At 33.8% G+C, this 15,160-nt stretch overlaps 1 protein-coding gene across 2 annotated transcripts in view; it reads right to left on the bottom strand.

The window, feature by feature from the left end:
* LOC105322705 (thioredoxin reductase 1, cytoplasmic) overlaps positions 1 to 14,160 on the bottom strand; it is a 43,146-nt gene extending 28,986 nt beyond the window's left edge. Inside the window, exon 1 of one of the 2 annotated variants that reach the window (XM_066082834.1) lies at positions 14,044 to 14,160. The gene's annotated coding sequence lies outside the window, so the exon portion shown is untranslated. The remainder of the gene's footprint in view (positions 1 to 14,043) is intronic. The other variant, XM_066082833.1, reaches the window with a different exon arrangement.
* Positions 14,161 to 15,160: the final 1,000 nt, after the last annotated feature.

The raw sequence follows: 15,160 nt of genomic DNA, 5'->3' as shown, positions 1-15,160 counted from the left end.
CATTTGCATGTTGAAGTAAAAAATCCAGTTTTAGACCTAAAATGAATGTTAAAAGCTAAGAACTTTATCTATGCTTAAAATGAATAAGAAGATAGACAAATCAGCGAAAAAGAATTTTTACTGCATGGTACATGTATATTGAACTTATGTAAACAAATCGGGCACGAGCCTTGTTTACATGACAAAGAATTGTGAGTGCTGTAAATTGCTTATAACTGTACGACTAACTCTCAAATTTCATTGGATCATTAGTAATGCATTCATAAAGCATTGGACCAAAATCGTGACTATATGCCCCTTTAAACAGTTCCGTGTGTTACTGTTGCTATATATAAAAAAGATACCAAATATAAAAATACTAAGAGGTATACATGTAGTAGATAACGCACTCTGAAATATAAAGGGGGGGGGGGTGAGAAAATGGGCATAATAGTTCATTTTGAGATTGGAGATGCAGTATTAAATTTATTGAAGCTTCTTAGCCAGGAATATGCTAAAACTGATTTAAAAAATATTAGTAAAATTTTATGAGTAATTTTTTATGACACATATATGCGTTTACTTTGGGAATAGGAATAACTGATACTAAACTGAATCAAAGAAGGCTACACCAGGCAACAATCAAACCACTTCACTTTTGAAAGTTGCAAGGGAATGGATAGATTTTTTAAATAGGACCTTAACGCCCTAAATGCTGAGGCACCATTTCTAGGATGTTTCAGCACCAACATTAATTTTGTTTCTCATTTAACTTTATTGACAAACGTGTTAACTTTTTAAAATTTAAATATTTTAATAAGTTTAAGAAATATTTTTTCCAAAGTTAATTTTCTTCTTATTATACTGATATCAATCTACGTGTTATTATTATATCTATACTATGCGTCTTACTTTGTATAACTTTTCATAACTCTATCACCTTTATATTAATATATGTTTACCTCTGACTAATTTTTATGTATATTTTAATGTTATTTTTGTCCTGATGTACCATATGTTTGAAATGGTTTTGAGCGAATAAATGAACTGAACTTATTTAATTATTAATTGCGCGAGGAAGTATATTGGCGCCGGTGTCTGACTACAAATTTCGCTATAAATTCTTAATAAAATTGCACAACTTTAGATACAGGGTATAAATTCAAATTTAGGACAAATCCTGTTTTAAACAACACTTCATTTACAATTAAATAACAAAACACAGGTGCATCCTGCAAGACACTCGACTTTACGTCGAACTTACACGTGCTTGAAAATTAAGCCCAGGCCTTTTCACACCCCACCCCCGCATTAATACAAAACTGGGATAGTCAGACATCTTACACATTATTTTTCATGTCATAAAAATGTCAGCTCCTGTCGCAGGTGGAAATGCACCAAAGTCAACGGGTAATTCGGGAACTGTTTGCTTTGTTTTGATGTTTTTATGTTATGCCACCTAAATAAACTACCGCTGCTATATATAAGTTAATCACGTGACGATCACAAAGGCCAACAAGACCAGGAAGTAAAATACCGTAATCGCCATGTTGGACTGCAGAGGTTTGTTTCTTAATCACTCAGTAACTCTTTTCAAAAAATTGAAAAATGAAATAAAAAACAAAATTCGTTAAAAAAGGCATAATAACCAAGAAACCCGCGAACTATTATATACGTGTGCACTTTCGAAATGCAAGTTATATGAAAATTAATTGAATAATTTACTCAAGTATGGTATAGTATTTGTGATTGATTTTTTTTCTTCAGAATATTTCTTAAAATCCCATCAAAGTGTCTGACCATGGACCCTGTGTACAACCTTCAGGATGTGTTACGGTGTCATCTCTGTGAGACCCCGGGCCCCCCTATGTACTGTGTCATTTGTGACAAATATCTGTGTAAAGCCTGTGAGAATGACCATATCTCAGATCTATCCAAAGAACACAAAGTGGTGCCATTTGAAAAGAGGAGATATACTCCAAAGTGTCAAAAACATTCCTCAAAAATATGTGTACTTCACTGTAAACAATATAGCATTCCTATTTGTACAACATGTGCTTCCTCTAAAAAACACCTCAGCCATGAATCTATTGTAATAACGAACAAGATTGATCGAAGCAAAGAAAACATTCAAATAGATTTACAAGAACTTGAGAAATCCATTTATCCAAAATACCAAGAGATTGCATCCATTATCCCAGTCCAGAAATCTGCTCTGAATGAAAACTCCCAGAAATTAACAACAGAAATCGACAAACATGGAGAAGACTTGCACAGAGAAATAAACACCATTATCAGAAACATGAAATCTAACGTGGAGGAAATGGACACCAAACACCTGGCTGTCTTAGACAAACACGAAGATGAAATTAAACACACCATTTCTGAAATCACACAGACCATTACTGAACTAAAGACGTTACTGGACTCCAATGAATTCAGCCGTGTCTCTGCCTACAAATCCAGGAATGATGAATTCAGAAGATTGCCTCCTAAACTCACAGTGTCCTTACCAAGTTTTACCCCTCAGAAGATCAACAAAGAACAGCTTTATCAACAGTTTGGTTCTCTGTCAGCGTCATCTATCAAAACAGAAGAACATGGCTACACCATGGAATCTCCCGGTGCTGAGTCCTCTCCCCCGGACAGACCGCTCATTGATGTACCACGAATCATCACAGAGATAAACATCAAGTATATAGGATTCCTTAATCCATTACACAGTGTGTCCTGTCTGAGTGATGAGGAGATGTGGACGTGTGGTTATGACAACATCATGAGACTGTACAACCTCCGTGGGGAACTAGTGAAGTCAGTCCAAACCAAGTCAGGGTACGCTCCATGGGACATAGCAGTGACAAGGAGTGGGGGTCTAGTTTATACTGATTACAAAGATAGAACTGTGAACATAGTGAAGAATAAAAAGAAAAAGACAGTGATCAGACTACGGGGGTGGAAACCTCACGGTGTCTGTAGTACCTCCTCTGGTGGCCTCCTGGTTGTCATGGTCAGTGATGATGATAAACAAACAAAAGTTGTGTGTTACTCTGGCTCCACAGAGACAAAAATAATTCAGTACTACGACAAAGGACAACCTCTCTATTCATCTGGTGGATACATTAAATACATCAGTGAGAACAGGAACCTAGATATCTGTGTGTCAGACTATGGAGCCCGTGCAGTAGTGGTGGTCAATCGGGCCGGGAAACTCCGGTTTACCTACACTGGTCCTCCCTCTACTACCAAGGGATCATTCTATCCACTCGGCATCACAACAGACAGCCAGGGTCGGATCCTGACAGCAGACTATACCAACCAGTGTATCCACATCCTGGATCAGGACGGACAGTTCCTCCGCTACATTGACAACCGTCATTTACTGTTTCCATGTGGTTTATGTGTGGACACCAGAGACAACCTCTTTGTGGCTGAGTACAGAGGTAAAGTGAAGAAAATACAATATAACATGTAAACAAACAGTGTTTATAATAATCAAACTTTTGTTTATTTATTTACATGTAACATTAGTGAAGGAAATCCACATTACAAATGAAACAAACCGTGTTATATAATAATCAAACGGTTCATGATATTAAATTAGATTTAAATAAAGTTCTTGACTGACAACAGCTAAATATTACATGTAAATAAATTAAACTTGTTTGATAACATGTTTACATGTCAACAGTCTGTATTACATCTTGTATGTAACAAACTACATGTAACTGACTGTGTTTACATAATGTATGTCAACGGACTGTTTGTTTTATGTATTGGATGTAGACTAACCGTGTTTATATATTGGATATGTATTGGGTGTAGACTATAACTGTGTTTATATATTGGGTGTGTTGTCAACAGACCAAATGTGGTACATATTTGATACTCCAAACATTGCGTGCAATCAAACGGAGTGTGTAATATTATTATATTTAATATATGTTAAATTTGAATACAATGTATATTGTTTATATGTGTATATTAAATAATAAATGTAAATAAACTGTATAATTATGAAGTGTGATTGATTACATCAATAACATAGGTTCTTGACATTACATACATTTTTTCTCAGAGGTAGAAAGTTCTCCTAACTTTACACTGCTATATAAAAGTACATCATCTCATAGTTAGGAAAACCATCTACCACTCAGAGGAAATATTTGTATTATCAAGTGCTTAATCAGGCATCAATTAAACAATGAAATGCTTTCTTTTCATGTGTCATGTGGGTATGAAGACAGTGAGAATTGAAGAAAAAATATGTAAATCTCAATCGCCTTAGCTGTTCATGTAAAATTGATCGTTATTGTCGATCAGCACGTTTCACAGAAGGAACAGCCAATTTTTCCATATATTAAGGTTACCATGGTTACTATAACTACTTGAAAGTCTGAGGTTATTACCCATATATGGAAGAATTACCTATACCTTCTATGCAATGTACTGAGAAAACTGGGAACTTGCAAACTTGCTTTTAATGAATAATTGAGGTTTAGAGAGAAATTAAGAGAGATAGAGAGATGTAAATATAATTGATACAAGAGGCCCATGGATTACACTGCTCCCCTGAGAAAAATTAGCCATAATAAAATCAGCTTTATGGAGTCAAATACAAAATATTTGGACAATTTATTAGAAGAGGTCAAGTATAGAAATATCTTAAAACTTGACCTCCCATTGTGGCCCCCACCCTAACCCAGGTACCCTACTTTCAAATCTGAAGAAACTTGAATCAACTATATCTGAGGATGCTTCCACACAATTGGTTTCTGAGAATAAGATTTTTAGAGATTTATCTCTATATATCCCTTAGTAAAAATTCGACCCCCCTCCATGTGACCCTACCCTAACTCTGGGGATCATGATTTGAACAAACATAAATCTACACTACCAGAAGATGCTTCTACACAAGTTACACATGCTTTTCTGGCCAAATGGTTTTTGAGAAGGAGATTTTTAAAGATTTTACTCTATATATTCCAATGTGAAAATTAGACCCCCATTGTGGCTCACTTTACCCGGGGGGATCACTTTTTGAAGAAACATAAATATACACTATCTGAAGATGTTTCCACACAAGTTCCTTTCCTGGCCAAACGGTTTTTGAGAAGAAGATTTAAAAAAAAATACCAACACACATTAATAATTATTTCAATAATTCTTAATTACCTCCTCTGAAAAGATGACGTGGCCCTTCATTTTAACAAATTTGAATCCCCTTTTTCAAATAATGCCTTTGGCTTAGTGTGGTTAAATTAGACCCAGTGGTTCTGGAGAAGTCTAAAATATAAAAAGTTTATTGACAGATGGACAGACAGACGTCTGACAAAAAGTGATCAGAAGAGCTCACTTCAGCTTTCAGCTTAGGTGAGCTTATAATGGTTTCTTTGGGTGATTCATATATGTGCTATGAAGGTAGAAATCATTGCAGAAAAAAATCACACAATCCACAGGGTTATTTATGTTTTTATCTGCAACAGTAGCTCCTGTCACAACTACATGTACCATCAAAGAAAGCATTTTATTCTTTTTTTAAAAATAATTTCATAATTTATAAACAAAAAGTTAAAAGTTGAAATACCAAATATGAAAGCTGCACTTTTGAATTTATAGTTCACCCGTTATATGTACGAGTTATCTTTCTTTGACTATAGTCACTGATGAATGAGTTATTCCCCTTCGATAAGTCTGATGACACTGAGTTGAAATTGGCAGGCTTTTTATAAAGAAGCATCGATGAGTTATAGGTCTTTGATATATTAGGCAAAGTAATACATGTACCGATGCTTTACTTAAAATTCTTGCATAACCACTGGTACCTAAAAAGTAGTTGATTTTCTGAATCTCTACCTATACTAGTACCTGTTTACATGTATAAATTAATTAAGTTTGACCCTTTGTCATGGATCCGATGCTTGACGAGCTCAGTGATGACATCCTAGTTCAGACAATTGAGTTACTGGAAGAAAATTCCTTTCAGACCTGTGATCAAATCTGGAAATAATTGGTGATACATGTAAGTTATAGTTAGAAATAATTTTTTTCATATAATTTTAAAAATACATTTTTTTTTTGCTCACAGTTGGTTTTGACATAATATTCTACTAGAATTATTGGCAATATAAAGAATTGAGGCAACCCCCCCACCCCCCCCCCCCCCCCCCAAAAAAAAAACAAAAACAAAAACAAAAACAAAACAAAAACAACAAACAAAAACAAAATATTAAATAAAACAAAACCAAAAAAACACACCGTGCCAGCTAGTGGTTGTTAGAAAAGTGATATCATATTAAACTTGGACCGAAGGAATAAAATAGGGTCTTAGACGTGTTCCAAAGTAATACTAAATGAGAGCATATTGATATGACGTCTTAAACCGCCAGTCTAAAGGGTGTATATTCCTGATATAACCGCTAGTTTCTAAGACCAAATAAGACCATATTTCATGGGCGTCCCTATTGTATCTAAGTGATGTAATTTTGTATATAAGACAGTTTACAAAATTAACATTGCAAAATTAGAGAGGTCTATCTATTATAGATACAAACAATTCAATAAATAATTCTGTAATATTTTTGTTTAAGGAGATATTGATGATTAGCATAACAATGATACAAGCTTTAATAAACCATGGAAATTACTGGTAAGATCAGTGATGAGGAGGCAGCAAAGTAGTAAGAAGGGTGTTCTTGCAAAAGAAAGAAGGGAGGAGTACTCACAAATATGTATACACAAACAGCATATTTTAGGCAAACTGTGTTACTGTTCATTTATAGTGTTTATGACTCACTGTAGAGTTGTTCGAGTGAATTCGTGCGGAACAGATAGTTTTACCTGTGTCCAAATATAAGAATTTTGCAATAAAATACAATCACAGGATCTGCATGGTGGTTAGGGGTCCTCCACAGGATCCGCATGGTGGTTTGGGATTCTCCACAAGATCTGCATGGTGGTTTGGGATTCTCCCACAAGATCTGCATGGTGGTAATTAAGGGATTCTCCACAAGATCTGCATGGTGGTTTAGAATTCTCTAAAGGATCTGCATGGTGGTAAGGAATTCTCCACAAGATCTGCATGGTGGTTTGGGATTCTTCATGAGATCTGCATGGTGGTTAGTGGTTCTCTATAGGATCTGTATGATGGTTTGGGAATCTTCAAAGGATCTGAATGGTGTTTATAGAAATCTTTACATGGTCTGTACGGTGGTCAGGGATTCACCACAGGATCTGCGTGATGATTAAGGAATCTTCACAGCAATCTTCAAGAGAGAAAATCCGGCAAACCAATTGACACCATTTCCTAAAGCAGAGGAAGGCAATTTCAGAGATGCATGATTAATTTCAACAAAGTGTCTGAAATAGAATAAATCATACTGTAATTACTTAAATATTGCTTCAATATACATATATGACAAAAAACATCTAATCAAAATTCTCAATATAAGTCTAGTCTCCGTCACATTGATACATTGCATGCGCGGATCTAGAGGAGGGGTCGGGGGGTCCCGACCCCCCCTGGAAAATGAAAATTTATTAAATTTACATAGTAAAATTATCGCGAAAATATGCCTCGGACCCCCCCCCCCTGGCAAACACAATTATCCTTCGGACCCCCCCCTGGAAAAATTTTCTGGATCCGCGCATGCATTGATATAGAAAATTAATGTCACATTATTAGTCAATGTAAAGAAATTACGGTAATTAGGATTTTAAAAGGATGGTTGATTGAGGTACAATATAATTAATAAAAATAAATACACAATATGACAATAATGACATTGAGGCAGCCAAACATACATTTATGTCATCAAAAAATTTAAGCAGTCAAAATAATTGATAAAAATATATATTATAACATACATGTAACTGTACATAATGACCAGTTAGCCGAAGGGAAGTAACTCTATGTCTAAACTGTTACCATTCTCTACAATTTTACCATATAGTATTCATGTATCTGTTTAAAGCTAGGTTTAACTGTATATTCTTAATTGACCAAAATTGTGCAATTTAGATGCAGGCTGTAAATTAGAACAAACTTCTGGGAAAATTCCTGAACAAAACCTAAATTTAAAAAACAACAACACGATATCTGTGAGCCGATGCTCAATTAGGGTTGGATACCGGTACACGGTACCAATACCGTACCGAATAGTTGCTTTAAAAATACCGGTAAAATACCGTTTCATTTAATACCGGTACTAATAACGGTATTTCTGTATCTTTAAAACCTTTTTATACAATTAAAATGATTTTAAAAATCGATTACAGACTCGCTAAAATCGAATTCTCCGCGCATTAAAAGGATAGGCTAATTAACGAAATATGAGCTTTCCCATTCTTAGTACGATCCTTGATTCGACTGCCAATACTTTAATAAATCAATACAAAAATTTAAAAAAAAACCTAAAATACATTTACAATAATAGTGTTAATTTTATTCTTACAATAACTGTAAATTAAAAAGACAAAATAGCGCAAAAGTTTTTTTAATTTCCGTTCTAGTTTCTGATGTTTCATCAATTAGTGTGACCAAACAATGGCTGACAACTGGGTAAACCCGCTCGGCTGTTTAGTCTCATTTCAGTAGGAAATCAGATGGTGGTGTTTGCAACTATTGCCAGTTATTTTGCCTGGGAAAAGGGGAAAACTAAACATTTGAGAATTAGATTCAATTTATTTGTCTGTTAATCTTTTATTAAAAGATTGAAGCATAAACATAGTTTGTAAACTCATATGTTATTGTAAATATATTATACTATCTTTAAAAATTCTTACACTGAAAGATCAAAAACATCTTTATTGAAAAAAATAATTATAATTCTCATTTATTGAGGCCTAATACCGTATCGTTAAAAATACCGTATCATTTCAAAAATACCGGTATGGTATCGTACCGTTTCATCCTTAACGGTATCTAACCCTATGCTCAATAGTAATAACCCCTCTCTGCTGTGAATATACAAAATAAGCAAAGTTGTCATTTAACAGGAAGTTGACGTCCCATTGGTACAAATTATATCCCACGATATGGCATGCCTAAACAAATAGTGTGTTAAAATTTCAAGCGTCTGCGATAAATAGATGCTGAGAATTCTTCAACGAAAATTTGTTTGAAAATTTTGGGCTAAAAATAAACAAAGTACTCATTTAACAGAAAGTTGACGTCCTATGGGTACAAAAATATATCCTACGATATGGCATGCTTAAACAAATAGTGTGTTGAAATTTCAAGCATCTTAAATGAATAGTTGTTGAGAAAAATGCGACAGAAACTTTTGTTATAAACTGACAGACAGAATATGTACAGAAGGACGGACAGATAAACAGACAGACATACAAGGGCAAAACAGTATACCCTCTTCTCATTCGGAGTGGGGTATAATAATCTTTTCTCAGCAATATCAAAACACATGTATAGCAAATTAGCTTTCAGAAAGGCATTAGTTACAGGACCTTTTCACTCCAGTATGGATACACCACACATTTAAACTTCAAATGAATTTGTATTCTCTTATAAGTGGAGTAATTAGCATATATTGCATCTAACATATTGTTTGACACTTAATAAAATCAATATTGATATATAGCCCATCAGCCCCATTTACAGACAGAAACCTCTTATAATCCTCATGAGAATTTGGAATATTTTTTACCAGCTTTTGTGCTTTTATTACCGGGTAATGCAACTTCGGGCAGGCTCGTATCAGCGTTTTTTAAAGTAAGGGGAAACCTAATAAAATAAAAAGGGGTGAGCCGAGCTCTTTTTTACTATGCGCCTGCTTGGTATGTAATTGTGTGATACTTATAGCTATACACTGTTGGTTTAAATTTTTTAAGACATCAAAATAATACACATACTTGATCCTGACAGTTCTTGTAATACTGTGCTTTCCCTCTTCAATGATGGTCTGTTGAAAATAATTCATAATTTATTAGATAACAGTGAATTGTCACTTGAAAGTGAGCATTCTTAAGTACCGGGTAAGTAAAATTGTACAGAGCAGATCAGTGTTATAGAACAGATACCATTTAAAGCAATACCAACAAGAAACATATCAAAACTCACAAGCATAATTGTCAACACCCAGTTCTTAGATTTATCAAGGAAATTTGAGCGTGTTTTAGATTAAATTACTAATTAAGGTTTAAAGATATTTGACAGATGTGATAAAAATCGTTATCATATTGACTTCTGACTTTTTGATTTGATTTTAACATTAAACAAACACAAATTATTCTCCACAAAGAAGACTGGAAAAGGAGAATTCTTACTCCTTTTGGTCGAGTTACTGTAGTTAAAACATTACTTCTTCCAAAACTCAATCACCTTTTTATTTCCTTACCAAGTCCAGATAAAGAAATTATTTCTTCCCTTACCAATCTTTTTTATGAATTTATATGGAATTCAAAAATAGATAAAGTCAAGAGACAACTCATTACTCAAGACTACTTAAAAGGTGGTATTAAAATGTTGGATATTAACAATTTTTTAGTGTCATTAAAATGTTCATGGATAAAGAGGTTAACAAAAGATAACAAACCATGGACGGATATATTTTTAGACATTCATGGCAACAAAGTGGTAAAGCATTTGTTAGACTTTGGTGACAAATATGTACAAAACATAATAAATCATAGTAATAATTTTTGGAAAGATGTTTTACACTCATGGTTAAAAGTTTTAAGAACAATTGACTATTCATTATCTACAACAAATGTATGTGCTATGCCAATCTGGTACAATACAAATATATGTGTTGGTAATAAACCAATCATTGTTTATAATTGGTATGAACATGGTATTAAAACTATAGGTGACTTTCTAAATGAAGATGGTCAGTTTTTGAAACAGCATGATTTTGCACAAAATTATAGACTGTCTAATGTATGTACAATGCTATACAACAGTGTTATTAATGCAAAATCTAGTTTCCTTAGATCTCAGTCTATAAAAAGATCTGATGTTAGAAAATATTACTATCCATACATTCCATTTTACTTTGAGTACGTATTACTGTTTGAAAAATGTTCGAAAAACTTGTACAATCTTATTAATAGTAAAGATATTATACCAAGTTCCATTCAGAAATGGAACACTGAACTATCCATGCAACTAGAAATTAATGTTTCTGTTAAAGAGTTCTTTAAAGTATGTTTTAAAACAAGTGCTGATACCTCAGTACAATGGCTTCAGTACAGAATTCTTTTCAGAATGTTGCCTACAAAATACTATCTTAAAAAAATCAATGTAAGCACTGATGATTGTTGTTCTTTTTGCAAAGAAGATGTAGAAACAATTCAACATGTATTTATTAAATGTTTAGAAATACTGCCATTATGGAATAAACTCAGCATGCATATCTATTGTAAAACTACAAATAGAATTGGATTTAATGTTAATAATGTAATATTTGGTGAAATACCTCTAAATCAGGGTAACAAAGTTGTAAACTTTATAATTTTGTATACCAAACAGTATATTTTTAACTGTTTGAAACAAAAAAAGATCCCTCACTTAAAGGGACTATTACAACATATCTATTTCAAATATAAGGTTGAAAGATACATATCAATTAAATCATGTGAAATGTTAAAATTTGACAAACAATGGTCAAACTGGAAAAATATTTTTGAAATTTAACTCTCCTGTAAACAATTAGAATGTGTTTCTGATATTTATGTGTGCAAGTGTATGAAAGGGTGTGTGAGTGCCAATAAATATTTGCTTTGTCTTTTTGAATTCCTTGTAATAATTATGAAAATGACAATAAAAATTTAATAAAAAAAAAAAAAAAAAAAAAAGAAGACTGAAATATACACAAAAGCAAATGAACACCACTGATTGAACTAGGCTATCTGACTATCGCATTTTTTCGTTAGATAAGGGATTGAAAAAATATTTCAGCAGAATTATGCCATTTTAACTCTGTATTTGAGAAAATATTCCAAAAAACTTATTTAACGTTTCGAGTTTCGTACTACCTGAAATCAAACTTTTTCTTGTTCGTCTGTAGACCTCATTTGTAGCAGACACAATATTTTTATGCATTACGATCCCGATCATAATTGAAGAGTCTTCCATACGCACCAGAGATGTGTGTTAAATACAGGTACATATCATTTATTTCTTATTTAGAGTCCAGAACAGACAGGTACATGACATATTATTATAATTACAAGAGAAAGACATGCCCAAGAATAGTGTAAACATTATTCAAGTATAATAATTATATTATATAACATTTCTGTTACATCATCTTTTGTTAAGCCCGGTCCAATAAATCTCTTATTGTCTTCCACCCCGTCCAATAAGTCACCTTCAGCTGTCCAATAAATTTAAACTTATTGGACGGCTACAGGTAAATTTAAGAAACAAAGAAATAATGACAAACGGTTTGCGTGAATAGGTTTTATTCAATCCTCAAAAGTTATGAGAAACACAGAAATTCACCATGAGCGTAAGCACAGTAAATTTACGAGCATTCTGAATTAAATTTCACATTTATGGTAATATGTGCGTCTTTTTGAACGCATACGGATACTTCTGGACATTTACATGTACATGCGACACTGAGGGTTGATCGGAATCTCTGGGTTTCTTGGTTGGTGGACTTCGTTTATAATTTCTCACCGACACTGATCTGTGACAGGTTTTCTCAGCGATTTATTGTTCATCCACACCTGCCAAATACAGCCGAGTAGCGGCCGTAGCACGCAAGGAATTGTCAGAGAAAAAACCTTCAAATCCACCATATCTTGCACAACTTGGCGACGGTTTGTTGAAGCGGATGGACACCGACTGGGGCGTCGTCATACCATATGTCTGGACTGGAAAATTTGCTCGGGCGCAAATAAAAGGCCGATGACTTTTCGTTATTGGGTCTGCAAAAAGGAATGGTTGAAGCTTTGTTATTATGTGTTGTCTAATTATATTAAGGTTTACAAGGGAACAATGTTTGCGTTATTTTAAATGTATAGAATAGTGTATTAGTTTAAGATTACATGAGGCTGATATACTTTTCATTGGCGGATCCAGGGGGGGGGGGGGGGTTCCGGGGGTCGGAATCCCCCCTTTCTCTAGGGCATATAAATTTTTTTGAAAACTTGTAATGCCTATTTAAAGGCAATTGTCCCCATTTATGATATAAATACTGTAATTATTTCAAATAAATGCTTTTAAAATTGCTAATTTAAAGATTTTTTTACAACCCACCGTAATTTACATGTACATGTATTTCATATGAAAAAACCCTAACGATTTTTTTTTTCGAAAAAGGTACTCCCCATCAGCATCCGGTGCTCACAACTGTGAGTAAACATGTGGAAAATTAAAAAAAAAATAACTAAGCAGTGTTGCTAAAAACACATATTTATAATAACATATACAATGTATTGTCTACTCTATTTCTTTAAAAAATCGATTATAGTTAATTTTATGCAAGTTATGCTATTTTTCTGGAATGCTAGCTATACCGTACCTCATACCCACATGAAACACAAAAGAACGCCCTTTTTTTGATTAGTTTCCAAGAATCGGAAATTATGCTAAAAAATACCGTGTAAGGGGTTTATATATAAACCATCATGAAAATGCACAACTTTTCAAAACTTTCCTGAATAAGATCGCATCAGTACTAGTGCCGGGTGATGTGGCGCACCCATTATACAGAGTTCACATCAAGTTCCCTGGGACGACTACTGCTTGTACAATTGTATTACACATGTTCCATCTATTCAGCAGATAAACTATCCCCAATTTTGTCATATCCTATCATTTAGACCTTTATTTAAGAAGGCAATCGATAGAACTTACCGTTGATTACATGCTAAACTGTATATAAGAACGTGAGTTTCTTAACTAAGAAAGTAATATAAACAGATCTTTGTGAAACAGTTCAAAGAATAGAACATTGTCAGTTGAACCGTTCGCCCATTGTTGAACAATTTTGAATACTGAATATTCCTCGGGCCAATAACCGGGTGAAGTTTAATAAATAAGCCTGCTTATGTTTTCAAATTTTAGAGACAACATGTAACAATGGGTTCTTGTACCTTTACCTTATCACTCTAGTCACTACTACACTAGTCAGTACTTCCACACTGTAAATATCCCCGTATCACGATGAGACTTACCGCCAACCACGTGGTATAAGATTGACGTCATGCTTATTTTTAGATTTGATATAAAGGAAAATTTCGACAAGCAAAAAAAAAAAAACCCCTATTAGTAAATCCTAATCCTTGAAAAAAAAGAGGTGCGTATGTGTTTGGGGTGGGGGGGGGGGGGCGAAGTACCTGGACAACAGCTTTTAGAATCATATACTATTTAATCTGCAAGTAATTACTAAAATGATATAAAAACTTGAAAGATCTGTCATGTTGTAAATTAATTTACTGGGTGGGTGTAAATACAAAATTTACAATGACAGTTGTCATGTTGTAAATTTTGTATTTACACCCACCCAGTAAATTCCAAATTTACAACATGACAGATCAGACAAAATTGCATTGGTGAGGAAAATACAGTTTCATTCAATATATGCACTAAAATTCAAAAGTTGTTTTAAACTGAATTTTTAAACGTAATTCCTCTTTTTAAAAAAGACGACCCGTCATTGGTTTAGCGAAGTATATAATTTCAATTTCAATCCTAATTTCCTTATTTTCATATTAATTTTTTACATGCTCCCAAAAAAGTGTGGGGGGGGCAACTCCATGTTAATTAAATTTTTTTTATATGTAAATTTTAAAAAATAAGCTGCTGCGAGAAAAAGTGGGGGGGGGGGGGGGGAACAGCCCCCCCCCCTGATGCTACGTGCCTGCTATGTAAAGTATTAACCCCTTCACGGTAACTGCGGCACTGCTCTTTTGCAGGGCAAAATGACATAGTTTGGTGAAATATGACGTAACGTCAATTGTTTCATTTACGTCATTTAATTATCTATCTACTGAAATTTCGGCAAAGTATATCATTTTGCCCTGCAAGATAGCAGTGCCGCAGTTACCGTGAAGGGGTCTATAGAAACTTATCGCAGCATCGTTCAAAATATTGATGAATGTACCTACATGTAAATTTTCATGCATGATTTTTTGTGATTCTGTCAAAAGCATTTGCAGGCATCGGGGGGGGGGGGTACTTTTTTTCATGTAGCAAACTTTTTTTTTTAATTTACAT

This window comes from Magallana gigas, chromosome 4, assembly GCF_963853765.1.
Source record: "Magallana gigas chromosome 4, xbMagGiga1.1, whole genome shotgun sequence".
Taxonomy (NCBI): Eukaryota; Metazoa; Mollusca; class Bivalvia; order Ostreida; family Ostreidae; genus Magallana; species Magallana gigas.
Note: the sequence above shows the minus strand (reverse complement) of the source record. Positions and strands in the feature narration are given on the sequence as shown.